This window comes from Panthera uncia, chromosome F2, assembly GCF_023721935.1.
Source record: "Panthera uncia isolate 11264 chromosome F2, Puncia_PCG_1.0, whole genome shotgun sequence".
Taxonomy (NCBI): Eukaryota; Metazoa; Chordata; class Mammalia; order Carnivora; family Felidae; genus Panthera; species Panthera uncia.
In genome coordinates this window covers 51,277,846-51,292,923 of record NC_064812.1, presented here as the reverse complement: position 1 = coordinate 51,292,923, position 15,078 = coordinate 51,277,846, and positions in this window count along the sequence as shown.

The following is a 15,078-nucleotide window of genomic DNA, read 5'->3' as shown; positions in this document are numbered from 1 at the left end:
CTCCTTGTACAGTAAGTGGTCCAAGGAGATCAAGGCCTGCACCTAGAGACTCTTCCTTATAAAGGAGATGCTCCAGGTTGGCCACCCCTGGAGCCCCTGACCTTGGACATTGAACATGTTTCTCTACACGTTCTGTTCAATGAGAATATAAAGGGAGGACGTGATCTCTACATTTTAAAGATAGTGATTAACAGGGGCATTCAGGGTGTGTTTGCACAAACTAACTATCCAACACATACCATGCACCTGGCTTGAAGCCCAGTGGGTTAATGACTTCCTGTTTCTACTGCTTTACCTCATAGATTCCCTCTACCTTGGGGCGAACTTGTGTGAATAGTTACTTTATTAAACTTTCCCTAAAATAACCATTTTTATCCATACATCAGCCAGGATCCTGAGTGATATGTAGTAGGAGAAAAACAACAGCAACAACAGCAACAACAACAACAAACAAAAACAAAAACAAAACCCTTCTAGACTCTTTAGGAGTCTATAAGTTCCTTAAGAAAGTATGCTTCTTTTTTTTTTTTTTTCTCTTTGAGTTCTAGCCTTTGTCTATTACACAACAAGAAATCAATACATTTTCTTGCTGTTCAAAGTCACACCTCTAATTGGGATCTGCTTTTAGTTTCAGTGGGATGCTTAGAAATTCAAAGGATAGAGAGTAAACTGTTAAAACAAGTCCGTTAAGATCATGATATAGTTATAATCATTATATGAGTATACAAAGTGGACATTAAATAAATATACATGTCAATGTTCCAAATAACACACTGAAGACTCTTATCAATATTATAGTTGAATCATAGCATAAATATCATCTGCTTATTAGCTAGATACATTGCAAGGTTAATATCTGTTTTTATATAGATATCATGCAGCTTTTACAAGCAGGTCCTTCATTTCTTTGAATGTCTCCACACCTTCTAGAATAAGGTGCACCATAAAATTAGATCATTTATCCAAACAATATTTTATTCTATTAATATTCTAGAGTAGCAATGGAAACATGTAATAATTTTCATGGGCATTTGGGAAGGAAACATTAATGAAATTGGTGTGTATTAGATTAGGTAGGTATAAAGTACAAGCTTTCACATTTTCTAAGACCACTGTATTAATTAACAATAGTTTTAAAAAGCATCTTAATATTTCCATATTCTTAAAATAAGTTCAAATTTTCATTTCAGTACACACTAAATTACCATTTTCCTCATTTCTGTTAATTTTTCCCTTTTATGTTTTGAAAAATTGGTTAATGCAATTTTCCAAGATCAAGCCTCTTTTCCTTTTACTGAGACATACTCAAAGAGAAATACCTTTAAAAACTCACAAATGAATATTTTTAACCTTTCATGATGGGAATGTTTATCATGAATTTGACATGAGCTTTTAGAAACTTTGGGAAATTGAAAACCTTTTATTATCTAGTTCTATCACAAATGTGTATCAATAATAGAATACCATTTCCAAGTAAAGCTGAGAAAAATGAAAAAATATAGTAACCTAATTTCACTGACAAATAGTCACATCTTTGTTAGTTTATTTTTCTTTAAATTTAATTCTAAAATAAATACTTCAAGTAAAAAATGTATTTATTGTCACCCAAATCCAGCAATCCACAGGCTATGATAATGTGGAAAAAAATCTCATTACAGACACCTAAACATGCTGAATAAAATAGAACAAAAACTATTTTAAATGCATAGCTTAACTCAGAAAATATGAGATAAAGCTTCATGTCTCAGAAAGAAGAAAGATCTGACAACTAGACAAGAGGGCACTTTGTTTGAACCTGTGGCTGTATCGGACATGTGTTTGGGGAGGAGGAAAAGCTTTATACCTATTGCACAAGATACATATTTTCATAGTCATGCGTGTATAAATGAATGGTTTTTATTATTTTAATTTTGAGATAATTGTGAATTCACATGCATTATAGTACAATGTCATAACCAGGATATTGCACTTATATAGTCAAGACACAGAATATATCCATCACCATAAAGTTCCCTCATGTTGCTCTTTTTAAAAAATTTTTAAAAAAGTGTTTATTTATTTTTGAGAAAAAGAGGGAGACAGAGTGTCAGTGGGAAAGGGGCAGAGAGAGAGGGAGACACAGAATTTGAAGCAGGCTCCAAGCCCTGAGCTGTTAGCACAGAGCCCTACGCAGGGCTTCAACTCACAAACAGTGAGATCATGACCTGAGCAAAAGTCAGACGCTTAACCGACTGAGCCACCCAGGTGCCCCTCTGATGTTGCTCTTTAATTCATAGAGTCTCTTCCATCTTGCTACCACTCATTCTTTAAAATGTGGTTACCACTAAGCTGTAATCTATTTCCATAATTTTGTCATTTCAAGAATCTTACACAAATGGAATCATGTAGCATGTAACCCTATGGGATTGTTTTGTTTTGTTTTTTACTTAATTCTTTGGAGACTTCCAGGTTACTTCATGTATCAATAGTTCATTCATTTTTATTATTGAATAGTATTCTATGGCATAACGTATCCTAGCTTGTTAAAACGTTATCCTGTTAAAGGACAGCTGCATTGTTTCCAGTTTTTTGTTGTTATGAATAAAGTGGCTATAAACATTCATGTACAGATATTTGGGTAAGCTTAAGTCTTTAATTGCCTGGGGAAAAGTGCCTAATAGTGCAATAGTTGGATTGTATGATGGTTGTGTGTATAGTTTCATAAGAGTTACTAGAGTTAACAATAAGGTATTGTGTACTTAAAAGACTTGTTAAAAGAGGGTAGATATCATGTTAAATGTTCTTACCACAAAAAAGAAAATACCCCCAAAACAAACTAACAACAACAACAACAACAACAACAACAAAACTGGTACAAGAAAACTTTTGATGTGATGAATATGTTTATTACCTTGATTTTGATGATGGAAACAAGAGTGCATACATATGCTTAAACTTGATGAGCTGTTCACATTAATAATGTGCAGAGGTTTTTTTAATATAGTTCATATAAAATGTTACGTTATTTCAGGTGTACACTTAGTGATTTGACAAGCTTATACATTGTGCTATGTTCACCACGAGTATAGGTACCATCTGCCCCATTACATCACTATTACAGTGTTATTGATTGTATTCCTTAGCTTTGCCTTTTATTCCCATGACTTACTCATTCCATAACTGAGAACCTATGTCTCCCCCTTCCTTCAGCCATTTGCCCATCTTTTACTCCCCTCTTCTTTGACAACCATCAGTTTGTTCTTTATATTTGTAGGTATGATTTTGTTTTTTGTTTATTTCTTTTTTTTTTAAGATTCTATTAATGAGTGGAATCATATGGCATTTATCTTTCTCAGTGTATTTGTCTTTCTCAGTCTGACTACAAAGCTGTAGTAATCAAAATAGTATGGTACTGGCACAAAAAATAACACAAATCAATGGAATAGAATAGAGATCCCAGAAATAAACCCGAGATCATATGGTCAATCTATAACACAGGAGGCAAGAATATATAATGGGAAAAATATAGTCTTTTCAATACATCATGCAGGGGAAACTGAACAACTAAATATAAAAGAATGAAACTTGACTACTTTCTAACACCATACACAAAAATAAACTCAAAGTAGATTAAAAACTTGAATATAAGACCTGAAACCATGAAACTATTAGAAGAAAACAGGTGGTAAACTCTTTGATATAGCTCTTGGATATGCTTTTTTGAATCTAACACCAAAAGCAAAGGCAAAAATATAAACAAACAAACAAACAAGTGAGACTACATCAAACTAAAACGCTTCTGCAAAACAAAGGAAACATCAACAAGATAAAATGGCCGCCTAGAGAATGGGGCAAGATATTTGCAAATGGTATATCTGATACAGGGTTAATATCAAAAAAATATAAAGAACTTAAAGTATTCAACACCAAACAAATAATTCAGTTGAAAAATGGGCAGAAAATGTGAACAGACATCTTTCCAAAAAGACATTCAGATAGTCAACAGGTACCTAAAAATATTCTCTACATTATTAACCATCAAGTAAATGCAAATCAAAACTACAATGAAATGTTACTTTACACCTGTTAGAATGGCTAAAATCAAAAAGACAAAAAGTAACAAGTGTTGGAGAAGATGTGGAGAAAAAGACACCCTCATGCACTGTTGGTAGCTATGTCAATTGGCATAGCTTTTGTGGAAAACAGTATGGAGTTTCCTCATACAATTAAAAATAAAAATACCATTTAATCCAATAGTTCCACTATTGGGTATTTATGCAGAGAAAACAAAAACACTAACTCAAAAAGACATACGCACCCCTTGTTTATAGCACCATTTTTTACAATAGGGAATACATGGAAGCAACCTAAGTGTCCATCAAAAGATATATGGCCAAGGAAGATGTGGCATCTGAATACAGTGGAATATTATACTGCCACTAAAAAGGGTGAGGTCAAGCCATTTGAGACAACATGAATGGATCTACAAGGCATTATGCTAAGTGAAATATGTCAGATGGGCAGTTTTTTTTATAAAGAAATTATACCTTAATAAAGCTGGGATAAAAAGAAAGAAAGAAATTGCTAGACTGCTTTTCCAGAGTGGATGTACAATGTTATAAACACATAGTAGAAATGCATTAGTAATGTAGTTTCTTTGTATCTTTGCCATCATTTGCTATTATCACTATTTTTTTATATATTAACCATCTTGATAGGTGCATGGTGATAGTTCATTGTGGATTTAATTTGCATGTTGAACCTCTTTTCAAGTGCTTTATTTTCCATCTATATGTCCTCTTCAGTGAAATGTCTTTTCATGCCTTTTGTCCATTTTAAAGGAAATTGTTTCCTTTTTTGGGTGGGGGATATAGTTGACACACAATGTTACATTAGTTTCACGTATACAGCATATGGATTAAACTTTTTTATATGTTATGTTATGCTCACCACAAGTGTAGCTACCATCTGTTGAGTTTGTAGAGTTCTTATATGTTGTCAGTGTTAATCCTTTGTCAGATACGTGTTTTGCAAATATCTCCTTTTGCTGTTTAATTTCTATTTGCATCTTCTTAATGGGGTCTTTCAAAGAGCAAAAGTTTTTAATACTATGAAATTCAACTTACCAATTTTTTTTTCTTATGCTTTTGGTGTCAAATATAAGAATTGTTCACCTGGCCCTGGATTCCATAGATTCTTTCCCTCTCTCTCTCTCTCTCTCTCTCTCTCGTTGTTTCCTAAAAAAAAATTACGGATCTATGTTTTATATATAAGTCCATGATCTACTTTGAGTTATAGCATTTTTAGTGGTTGTTCTAGATATCTAGTAGCCTGGGAGGGATGGAAGTCAAGATTTCCTGTTCTGTCTCTAGTCACACCTGAGGGAATGGGCTCCTTGTCACTGCTGGGTCGAAGTGACATTTCTGGCTTCCTACACGTTCTTCACTGATTCAAACACATATACATGCAAATTCTGTGTGTGTGTGTGTGTGTGTGTGTGTACCTATAATAACTAAAAACACAAATAAGTAAACTGAAACTCCAATAGATAATATTTTATTTTTAAAGTGTTCCATGTTTTTAAAGAGCTACATAAATTATCTAGAAATAAAGATCACCTCACTGAAATTTGGGATACCACCAGGGATACTGTAAGCTGCATTTTAGAGTAAACTAATGAGAGACTATATATTTTAAATGATAAAACTGAGGAAAATATTCAGAACTGAATACAGGAAAATAAGGAGATAGGAAATAATTTTTTTAAAAAAAGATTAAGAGATATGATAAAATGAAATTTAAAAAATTAATCATGATTAATATAATTCCAAAAGATAGACAAGAATAGAAAAATTAGAATTGAACAACATTCAAAAGATAAGGACGATATATTTGGTGTTGACAAAAGGCATGAATGAGATATGTAAAGCACAAATCTTGAGGAATACAAATAAGAAATCACACTGGGAAGCATTCCAATGAAATTGGAGAAAGTGAACCAGGAAACAGAGCAAGCAAGTACCTGAGCCAGATTTGTTGTTGCCTTGGTGCATATGTGCACAGATGCCATCCAGGTCTGGTAAATGGGGTTCATGTCCATGTGTGTTGCCCTTCATGAGGTGGATTTTATGGAGAAGTCTTCTTTCTGTCTCACAGACATTAATCTGCGTTTTACCAGAGTGAAGAAAAAGATACTTCTAAAGAAACAGCAATAGGCTTGTTAATACCAATATAAGTGAGAGATTCTTCTATCTTTAAAAATGTTATTGAAAAGCATGTAAATGATATTTAAAATGTGGGAAACAAGCAAAAACATCTTTTTAAAGAAAGACTGAGAATTTACTACCCATAGATTCTTGTTGGTGTGGTGTGGAAGAGAAAACAATTACAAAAAAAAAAAAGTCCTCCCATATCTATAGGATCTATTTCAAGCAAAAGGAAACTAAGGCTCAAGGAAAAAAATGGAATATAAGGAATTATGATAGCAAAGTGGGTAATACGTATCTCTAAACTAGCATGAATTATACAAAGTAATATTGAAAATAATGGCTAAAAACTGTTCGGATAAACCATTCTTAAATCACAGTGGATTTTTATGTCATTGGTATGTTTCTCACTCACTACCACCATCTGAGCATCAGGGTCATTGTCCAAGCTGTTGCCCTCTATGTGTTGCCTCTGTATTCCAGTCTGCTTAATCATGTGGCACCTCCATATTAACATGTACTTCCACAGTCACTAGGGCAGGAGAACAACAGGTAGTTAGTAGAGAACTTTAAATACTTACACTATGAAGTGAGATGCTTTATGTCTGCTTATATTCCATTGTCCTGAAAAACACATACAACCACACCACAGTTTTGAGGAGCAGAGAATTCCGGACCTCCAAAGACACAGAAGAAAAGGAGAATCAAGTATGCATGAGCATTAGACTTCTTTTTCATAGAAATCATTCTTTTCTATTGTATTTGAATTATGGAAAGTTAATCACACTATGTCTAAGTGGATCTTTTTAAAACAACAATCCCTCCTGGAACAGGTTGAGTCCTTTTATTTATTTTTTTATTTTTAAAGATTATTTATTTTGAGAGAAAGAGAGAGTGAGAGAGTGAGAGAGTGGGCCTGAGCACAAGCAGAGGAGGGACAGAGAGAGAGAGAGAGAGAGAGAGAGAGAGAGAGAATCCCAAACAGGCTCCACAGATCAGCAAGTGGAGCCTGACATGGGGTTCAATCCTACATCCATGAGACCATGAGCTCAGTGGAAACAAAGAATTGGACAACTGAACCACCCAGGTGCCCCTAGTCTTTTTAAATTTCATACTAAGGTTTTGCTTCAGTTCACAAAAATGTTCTTTAATAATTACTTTATTCACTATTTTTAATTTTTTTAATGTTTATATATTTTTGAGAGAGAGAGAGAGAGAGAGAAAGAGAGTGAGCACGAGTGGGGGAGGGGCAGAGAGAGGGAGATAGAGTATCCAAAGCAGGCTCTGTGATGAGAGCAGAGCCCGACTTGGGGCTCACATTCATGAACTGTGAGATCATGACCTGAGCTGAAATCAAGAGTCAGCCGCTTAAACAACTGAGCCACCCAGACAGACCTAGTTTATTCACTATTTATATTACATCTGTCATTTTATTATTTTAGGGGCATTATTATTTTAACATTAGGTCCGTTAGACCTGTCCTCAATACCCTTATCTTTCCTTGCATAATTCTCTCAATAATTTTGTACTATGAGTGATATTTCTATTTAATTTTCTAAGCCACAGATTATGGAGGATGAAAGTGATTAGCAGCAGTATCTAGTTTGCCAGATTGAAAACCTTGTTCCCTGGAACTCTGCCTCTAGAAAATTTCACATGAGAGAGAAATGCTCTGCTGAAGCTACTCTTTTTGGGGATTTGTGTTAAGGGCAGTTGAATCATTACTGTTTTAGCCTCCATAATTCTCTCAGTGACTGATAGATTTCACCACTTTATGTACAGCCAAACAGCCAAGTGGATGATGGGGTAGAAAGTGCTCCCCATTTTATGACCTTCCACAAAACAATCCCACCTCTATTTCTGTATCTCTGTACGCCTACACCCATTATTTTTAGCCACTATAAATGTATCCAACTACATACTGCAGCTTTTTATTCTGTTATAAGGGAGGAGAAAGGAGTGGATATTAGGAATATCTAGCAAAATTTCTGCCATAGTAGATTTGAAAATTAAATCCTAAATGGATTATCTTATTTGTTCAATAATCTATTAAATAAAATTATATTTTTTAACATAAAATTTCAGTATTGCTGAAACATGAAATTTAGTTTAAAAATACATTCGGGGCACCTGGATGGATTAGTCGGTTAAGCGTTTGACTCTTGATTTCAGCTCAGGTCTTGGTCTCAAGGTTTGTGAGATTAAGCCCTGAATCAGGATATACACTGACAGTGTGGAGCCTACTTGGGATTCTCTCTCTCCCTCTCTCTCTCTCTCTCTCTCTCTGCCCTTCTCCTGCTCTTGTATGTGTGCTCTCAATCTCTCACTCTCTTTAAAAATAAATAATTTTTTTAAAAATGTGTAAAATGTATGCTAAATTAGTAATATGAATTATTAATTACATTAATATGTAATATGCACTATGTTACCTGTTACCCAGAACCAAAATGAATTGAATGAGTTACCAGGAATAGTAAGTGTTCTCCTTTGCAAAACATACTAAAGAAATAATTAATTCCAGAAACATACTTTTGGCCCTATTGATGTCTATGCATTTGCTATTTTATCAAATTTCATCCACCAGAAGAATAGCCATACATCTAACACAAAACTATTTTTGTTGGCTTTGAGTTTTTCTTCCTATAAAAATACTGGCATCTTTATGTGAATGTCCTATAGTTATGTATATTTGTGAGACAGATTACTTTAAGAATGCAAATCGAAAAGAAATGAAATTCCATGTGCTTTTATAATCTATAAATAGGAAGAACATACTGTAATTAGAGGCAGAATGAATTTTGGAGTCAGCCAGACCTCAGTTTGAAATAAAGTTTAAATGTACTATCTGTGTGCACATGACTGCCTTAAGCCTTAACTTCATCTGTAAAGTGGGGCTAATAGAACTTACCTCACTGATTGTTACAGTAAGTAAGTTAGATAATTTATGTAAAGCACCTCACACAATGATTAGGCTGTCACCTCCTCCCAATTTATATGGCAAAACAGATCAAAGTGAGGAATATTTACTTTGGTATTCTTGATGTTTATTTAAACATCAAGTATGAGCAGGATCATTATTGATGACTTCTTTCTGAAGAAATGGTTAAGAAAATAGGGAACTCAGCTTTATGGTAAAACATTCATACATTCACAGGTATTACTGGCATCTAACAATCTGTCTCACATAAAAAGCAGCACATGACTACTTTACATATATACATCAACACCCGAGTATATATTTATATGCATTAATCTAATTAAGGATCTCCATCAATCTAATCCCTTGAAAGTTGGAGGAAGAAATATTAAAATTTCAATGATTCTTACCACTGGTTTCACCTCAGAATTTTCCATATCCTTAAAGAGAAATAATAGACTATTGCTTCTGGCTGAGATAGATTAAAAGAATTGGATATACCCTCATGTCTGAAACAGCCAAAACATAAAATATATGAAACAGTGGTTTTCAAGACATTGGAATTCATGAAAATCAGTGATTCCCCCAAAGATAGAAAACAAGATGATCACTATGACTGTCACACCTTGCTGATTTGGAAAGGGGTCCAGTCCACGACACTTGGAAGTCAAACCAAGCAGAACAAGGCCAACTCCCTGAGCTGAGGAGACAGAGCAGAAAGTGTGAGGATACACTGGCTAGAGTTAGTTAACCAGATATATGATGGGTTAGGAAAAGCCAAGCAGAGACAGAACGCTGAAGTCTACAAAGCTGCCCTTCTCCCTCCAAATCATGTGAGGCAATTACAAGAGGCTGCGGAAAACATACCTGAAAGGATGCTTAGTGCTCACCCTGGGTTGGAAAACTTGCCTCTTCTCACCAGTCAGACTGGAAAATTTCATGTTTCACAGGGCATTATCTGGAGCTTGCAGAATGGAAATAATGAGCCCTAGGTGATTACTACTCTAGTCCTGCCTCTACCAACTCCATGCCCCACCCAACAAATGTTTCTGAATGACTTAAAAACATTCCAATACAAACTCAATTATGGAGAATTTTAAAAAGGATACAAAAAAGGATAAAATTCACAGATTCTTCAATCCAGTGAAAAAAAAGCAAAGACAAGGGAAAATAAAACCCATGAGGAACAAATTTAATCAATCTGGTACCAACCCAGATTGACACAGAATTTAGACTTAACAGAAGAGCATTTGAATAATTATTATCACTGTATTCTGTGTGTTCATAAATTTTAGCAGAGGCATGGAGGAGAGCCAAAAGTCCAAATCAGATTTTACAGAAAAAAACTACATACACTGGATTGGATTAACAGTAGATTAGACATTTTAAGGCTTAATAACCTTGAACACACTTCTAATTAAATTACAGGTTAAAAAATAAATCGCAACAGTATTTTAAACTGAAGGAAATTTGTCAAATGTAAAAGAAATATTGAGAGGAAACAAGAATAAATTCATTTAAGTGAATCTATTAAAAAAGAAAAAAGGCCTCAAATCAATAAGCAAACATCCTCCTTAAGAACTGCAAAGAGGGGCGCCTGGGTGGCGCAGTCGGTTAAGCGTCCGACTTCAGCCAGGTCACGATCTCGCGGTCCGTGAGTTCGAGCCCCGCGTCAGGCTCTGGGCCGATGGCTCGGAGCCTGGAGCATGTTTCCGATTCTGTGTCTCCCTCTCTCTCTGCCCCTCCCCCGTTCATGCTCTGTCTCTCTCTGTCCCAAAAATAAATAGAAAAAAAAAAAAATTAAAAAAAAAAAAAAGAACTGCAAAGAGAAGAGCAAAGTAAAACCAAAGCAATCAGACAGAAGAAAATAATAAGGATTTTTTTAAAAAAGGAATAAAAACCAGAAAATAATAGACAAACAACAATGAAACTGAACTTTTATTCTTAGAAATAATCCACAAAATTAATAATCTGTTACCTAGAATGATTAAGAAAAAAAAGGAACGACATTTAAAAAACGAGGAAGGAGAGAACATCACTAGCTAATTTATAGTAATTAAAATATTTACAAGGGAAAATTATGAGCAAATTTATACCAAGTAAATGACTTAACCAAAGTAGAAAAATTCCTAGAAAGATACAAATTATTAAAACTAATTAAAAATGAATAGAAAATCTCAATCGGTTTTTAAAAAGTAATGGCATTGAATTAGTAATTTAAAATATTTCAACAAATAAAAGCCTGGACCCAGGTGTCTTCATTGTGAATTTAATAAGGAAGTGATACAGATTGTACACAAATTTGTTCAGAAAATATTGAAGCAGTAAATACTTTTATCTGTCTTAGTTCAGGATGCCATAACAGAATACCATAGACTGGATGGCTTAAGCAACAAACCATAATATAACCCTTATATTGGGTATTAGAATTTCTACATGTGATTTTTGGGAGGACACAAACATTCAGTCTATGACAACATCTTATTCTGAGTCTAGTATTACTGTCATACCAAAACTAGAAAAAAGCATCTCAGAAACAGAAAACTGCAAGTGAATATCACCCCTGAATATACATGTAAAAATCCTTAACAAAATATTAGCACACTGAAACTAGGAACTTATAAAACTATTATATATTTCTTACAGAAGCATTTCCTATTATATAGGTATATATCAACCCCCTATCCAGAGCTGGGCTTCTCCTCCTCTACTTCCCCTTGATGGTGGACTTGACTTTTTGACACTTTCAAAGACTAGCGTAGGGAAAGGGAAAAATAATAATTTTACACCGGAGAAACTTAGGAAACTGTGTTAAACAAGTGATGGTGGTTAACACCATCAATGATGTTATGTGTGTATACGTATCATGTATCCTCTTATATGATGCAACAAGAAGGGCAATTGACATTACATAAGAATACAGGTAATAATCAGCTTTTGGAGCACTTTACCTGGCTAATCGTTTTGCTCTATTAGTCATTACAAGCTACTTTTTGCCTCCTTAGCAACTTCAGAAATGTCAATAACCTAACACAAATATATGAATTTATATTCAATAAAATTTTACTGTAATTACAAAAATTTTTCCATAGCCAACTGTTCTGTGTAAGAACTCAGGCTACATTGATCTTGTGGTGCTATCATCCATCATGACTCTTTTCTGATTTTTGCAGAAGTGAAAGGAATAATAAGTCTTAAACCAGCAAGTACACGTTTTGTAAAAAAACATCACCTCTGCTCACAACCCCTTAGCCCCATATATCTGCAATGGGGAGAGTAAATGTTTGCTGCCAAGGATATTCTGGTTCTTAGGTAGAAGTATTTAGCTTTTGGAAATCCCTCTGGGATTGTGTATCAAACTCTCTTTCTTCCCTGCCTGCTTGCTTGCTTGTTTGCTTGCTTTTTTGTTGTTGTTCTCTTTTTCTTTTCTTTCCCCTTCCTCCTTCCCTCCCTCCTTCCCTCCTCCCTCCCTCCCTCCCTTCGTCCCTTCCTTCCTCCCTTTCTTCCTTCCTCCCTTCCTCCCTTCCTTCCTTCCTTCCTTTCTTCCTTCCTTCCTTCCTTCCTTTCCTCTTTCTTTCTTTCTCTCTGGCCCAGGCTTCACATACCATTTTCTTTTAGATTTGAATTTCCATCTTATTTTTACACTCATTAAAAATTGTTTTAATGTTTATTTATTTTTGAGAGAGAGATGCAGACTGTGAGCAGGGGAGGGGTAGAGAGAGGGAGACACAGAATCCGAAACAGGCTCCAGGCTCTGAGCTGTCAGCACTAAGTCCAACGTGGGGCTCAAACTCACGAACCACAAGATCATGACCTGAGCCAAAGTTGGACACTTAACCAACTGAGCCCACCAGGCACCCGACAGTCATTATTAAATAACCATTGAAACAATATATTGTACATACACAATAACAATTTGGGAAATATAAAGGGATAAATATTTAAAATAGTTTTGAAAGTATGAAGACCTAGGAATAAAATTGAATGAGAGCTGTGAAGCAGTTTAGGGGAGGGAACACTTTTAAGTTCTACTCTGAGAAATTAAATAAAACACTAATAAATGTAAAAACATGTTCATTTATTCAATATGTAGGAAAGATATTATGAAATAGTAATTTATCCTTATATTGATGTATATATTGAGTGAAAGACCTCTGGCTTTCCTAACAAAATGGTGATTTATCATATATGGATGGCTCTTTTCCTCAAGTCCAAGTCAAAGGTAATAATAGAAGCAAGAGGATAATTGGAGCCAAGATTGATGAAGCTGAGAAACTTACTTTAAAACTGTGAACGATCCTGAAGAGTTGGAAGCAATTGATTCTCCTTGTGGTAGAGAAGGAAATAGTACCCCAGATCGGAACCGGGAAGGGCACTCAGGCAAGAAGCAGCTTTGTTTTGCCTCTGTGTAAAGAAGTCCGGAAGAGTTGTGGCAGAGAAGAAATTGGGTTTCTTTTTTATTGGTTAGTGTCTGTCCTGTTTACTGTTACTAAAAACCATGTGTGTATTACTTTTCCAATTGTATATGAAATTTGGGTAAAATTGCCAAAACATATGATTCTAATCATTTTGCTCAAGTCCAAATCTTTCTTATATTTATAGATTCAGGTTACTTCTGATATTTTATTCCCTGCGAGGTGTCCTTTCTCCAACTTCTGAAAATTTCATTTAAAATTAGAGGTTTCTCAGTATGAGTGTATTTCCTTGGTTTGAGAAGATGCATTTTCTTCCTTACTGGGATTATTTGAATATCAGATTTTCTTTTAAAATGTTTGCATCTATCTTGAACCACATTTCCTTAAGTGGTCGAAATTATTGAAAATAATAATCAGAATCCCTATCTTATTTTTCATAGTCTTAGGAGCCTATCAATTTTGTCCTTTAAATAGACAATAAACTGGACTAGAACTTTTTGTGATGTCTAGAAATGATTATGAAGTCCTTTAATGAATGTAGAACACAATCTGATTTCTGGCTTTAATTTTAAATATTTTCATGAAAAAACAAATCCTTTTTCCACTAAGAAACACAGTACTGTATTTAGAAAAGAGCCTTAGGGACATCAATAATTAACTTGTAAGGAAAATGGCATAGCCTATGACAAGTGGATGAACAGAACAGCAAGCCACATCGTAGCCTTGAGATACCACATTGTATTGGTCTGAGGCTATTTCGCTTACTCTCCAAGTTTTTGCAGAGTCTGTATTATTTCAGAATTTCCAAGTGTGTTATCTTTCAAGTTCTACAACAAGTCTTTGTTAGCACAGTGACACAGTCCATTCTTACTGCCAGGATTGCATTATTAAAAATTCAAAATTACAAAAATTCAAAATTACAGCTGTCTGAAACTTTACCAAATGAAAGGAAAATGGAAGATACAGCTTCATACATTACACTAGTATTATATGCAGTCAGCTATAAAAAATAAAGCCAAAGCCTTTTTTTATAATCAGCTCTTTGTTCTCCCATACAGTTAGCTCTATTCTTAATACTTTCTAGTATTAAATGAATCAAAAATTCATTAGTGTTTATCAACTCATTTTTTTCCCCCAATAAAATTACGCATGCCGTAAATTCAGTTAAAACACACTCAGGCACCTGGGTGGCTCAGTCAGTTATGCATCTGACTCTTGATTTTGGCTCAGCTCTTGATCTCATGGTTCATGAGTTTGAGCCCTGCTTCAGGCTTGGAATTCTCTCTCTCCCTCTCTCTCTCTCTGCCTCTTCCCTGCTCATGTGCATGTGCTCTCTCTCTCTCCCTCTCTCTCTCTCTCAAAATAAATAAACTTAAAAAAAAACAGCACACACTCAAGTTGAATAATTATAAGTCCAATATTAGCTATCTTATTCCAATTAAAACATATACTGGCTTATTACTTAGCATGATCACCACTATAATCACAAATATAAATATAAGATCCTTTATATATATAAATATATCCCCACATATTTGTAAAGTAATATTGTGTTATATTT